Below are 3,467 nucleotides of genomic sequence, written 5' to 3'. Positions count from 1 at the left end.
TCTCTCTCTCTCTCTCTCTTCCTCTTGTACCTCACTGCAATTATCTTTCTCTCTCCCTGTCTCTCATTTTCTCACTCTCTGAGGCACAAACCTAGTTTTTCTTTCCCTCTCACCAGCTCAACTCGAAACACACACTCACACACACACATATACACACACTATATATACATATACTCACACACACACACACACATACACAAACACATACATACTCACATAAACACACACACGGATACACAAACACATACACGTACACGTCTCTGACACAAAATTATCAGTCTGAAAACAACAACAACAACAACAACAACAACAACAACAACAACAACAACAACAACAAAGAAATAACAGACACTCCCAGCATATTGCAAAACAACAATAACAACAACAACAACAACAGAAATAACGGACACTCCCAGCATGTTGCAAAACAACAACAACAACAACAACAACAATAACAACAACAACAACAACAACAACAACAACAAAAGAAATAACGAACACTCCCTGCATGTTGCAAAACAACAACAACAACAACAACAACAACAACAAAAGAAATAACAGACACTACCAGCATGTTGCAAAACAACAACAACAACAACAACAACAACAACAACAACAACAACAACAACAACAACAGAAATAACGAACACTCCCAGCATGTGGTAAAAAACAACAGAGCCCTCCCTCACTCAAAAAAAAGCCATCAACACTTCATGTCTGTTTCTACTTGCTTCTTCTCACTCGCCAACGGAAAAAAAAAACAACCAAACAAACAAAACAGCAGAACACCCCTCCACAAGAACCCCACCTCCCCCTCCCCCCCAAAAAAGAAACGAATGCATGCGATCTGTAAAGCCATACAACAGTTTGTGCCTTTCAAACTCTCGAAATGGGATATCTATAGCAGCTGTAATTAAATCTTTTTAAACCCAGTTTCTGTGGGGAGCGATGATTGGTGGAATTTGTGTTAAACGAATTGTCCTTATCAATATTGTAGAGGGTTTTTTAAATAGTTTTTGTTTTGTTCTGTTTTTCTTTCCAGTTCTAACCAGTGAAGAAAAAGGGAGATAAAGCAAGGCTGGCAGGTGAGTTGTAGCTAGTTTGACACATGGTTAATTGACACATGGTTAATTGACACATGGTTAATTGACACATAGAAGAACCATGGTTAATTGACACATGGTTAATTGACACATTGTTAATTGAATTATGGTTAATTGACACATGGTTAATTGATACATAGAAGAAACATGGTTAATTGACACATGCTTAATTGACACATGGTTGATTGACACATGGTTAATTGACACATCGTTAATATATACATGGTTACTTGACACATGGTTAATTGACATATGGTTAATTGACACATGGTTAATTGACACATAGAATAAACATGGTTAATTGACACACGGTTATTTGACACATGGTTAATTGACACATAGAAGAAACATGGTTAATTGACACACAGTTATTTACATGGTTAATTGACACATAGAAGAAACATGGTTAATTGACACATAGTAGAAACATGGTTAATTGACACATGGTTAATTAACACATGGTTAATCGACACATTGAAGAAACATGGTTAATTGACACATACACATATACACTGGTGAAATCTGTTTGAAACATGGTTAATTGACACCTAGAAGAAACATGTTTAATTGACACCTAGAAGAAACATGGTTAATTGACACATAGAAGAAACATGGTTAATTGACACATAGTAGAAACATGGTTAATTGACACATGGTTAATTAACACATGGTTAATCGACACATTGAAGAAACATGGTTAATTGACACATACACATATACACTGGTGAAATCTGTTTGAAACATGGTTAATTGACACCTAGAAGAAACATGTTTAATTGACACCTAGAAGAAACATGGTTAATTGACACATAGAAGAAACATGGTTAATTGACACATAGAAGAAACATGCTTAATTGACACCTAGAAGAAACATGGTTAATTGACATATTCAAAAAACATGGTTAATTTACATATTGAAAAAACATGGTTAATTGACACCTTGAAAAAACATGGTTAATTGACACATACACATATACACTGGCGATGTCAGTTTTAAAAAGGAACTTGTTCTCCAGTGTGCCGTAAAGTTTACTTTTGTGTACAATTTTTGCTGGTTTTGTTTTGTAAACTTGATGTTTCTCGTAAATGTAAGTCCATTTTTGTTTTCACGCAAAACATTATATATGTAGTGGGGTCAAAAGTCCGCGGAGCAGCTTATCCTCAAATATTTCTTTAACGAGTGAATCAATGTCATCCATAATTTGCAGAGCAGTTTGAATCAATTTGTTTTAATTTAATCATATTTTTCCTCAACAATTGAGGCTAGATTTTTAAAAATTCCTACATAAAATGATATAAAATTGTATAAATCTCGGTCACGAGGAAAAAGTAATTGTTCACAGCACTTCCCGCTTCTCAAACACATTTTGATTACACGTGAGGCCTACGTCACAGCTCACCAATGACACTTTTTAGTGGCAAAACTTACAAGATATTAATTCTGTAGTGAACTCATTTTGGGCACTAAATGTTTTCAAAAACCGCGTTCAATAAGCAGAGTGTCATCATTAGAAAAAAAAAGTAACTTGCGATATTGCCCGAGCTGTAAACCTTCTAAAAATTGTAGAAACCACCAGCCTGGATTTTTTAATTAGTATTTATTAAGGAATTTCCAACAATACAGTTAGCAGCTGTTTACAAAAAATGTGGATTAGTTGAGACAAATTGATGCAGGTCATTTTGCAGAAGTTGAAGAAACTATGTTCGACAGCTCAAGAGATATTTGACAATAATATACTGCGCCCCGCACTATTGACAGGATTACAGACTCCCCCTTTGCTTAAATTCTATTTGTTTCCAAAATGATGTGATTGGTGCAAAGATGAGGATGTTGCAGCCTTCTTGAGGGGTCCTTACGTTTTACACCAATTACAAGAACAAGAAAATCAACCACTCCTTCTTCCACTGAAAAATCCAATTTAATATTTGTGTATCTTTGTCAACGTGGCATTTCAAAAATAGTTCCAGGACATTAAGAAAAAGGAATCTAGCGCAACAGTCTTAACGATGTCAAATATGGAAACATTTTTAAGACAGTGGTGTTCCTACATGAAGGATTTTTGTTGTTGTTGATTTGGATGTTTTATTCCATTTCCCTGTGGCCTCAAAACGTGAAGTATAATATCTCGCGCCTTATCTAAGGGACGTACAAATACAAATAATGAAAACACATCCAGTAGCATAAATAATATTAACATGATTTCTTGTCGGGAAATGGTATAGTCTGCCCATTTTGGTAGGCAGATTTCTAGGTCTGCCATAAGTTGTGTTAGTTTTACATAGAAAGAGAGAATACAGGGAGACCTACCACAGTTATTGTCAGACCAACTGGGCATCAGGGAAAAATACAGAGAGATGGAGAGA

At 35.3% G+C, this 3,467-nt stretch overlaps 1 long non-coding RNA gene across 1 annotated transcript in view; it reads left to right on the top strand.

The window, feature by feature from the left end:
- The first annotated feature begins 984 nt into the window (after nucleotides 1-984).
- LOC118478869 overlaps nucleotides 985-3,467 on the top strand; it is a 23,467-nt gene continuing 20,984 nt past the window's right edge. The window contains exon 1 of the long non-coding RNA XR_004859329.1: nucleotides 985-1,085. This is a non-coding gene — a long non-coding RNA (uncharacterized LOC118478869). The remainder of the gene's footprint in view (nucleotides 1,086-3,467) is intronic.

Source organism: Aplysia californica, unplaced genomic scaffold (genome assembly GCF_000002075.1).
Source record: "Aplysia californica isolate F4 #8 unplaced genomic scaffold, AplCal3.0 scaffold01080, whole genome shotgun sequence".
NCBI lineage: Eukaryota > Metazoa > Mollusca > Gastropoda > Aplysiida > Aplysiidae > Aplysia > Aplysia californica.
The sequence above is the reverse complement of the archived record's forward strand: the minus strand, read 5'-3'. Positions and strand labels throughout refer to the sequence as shown.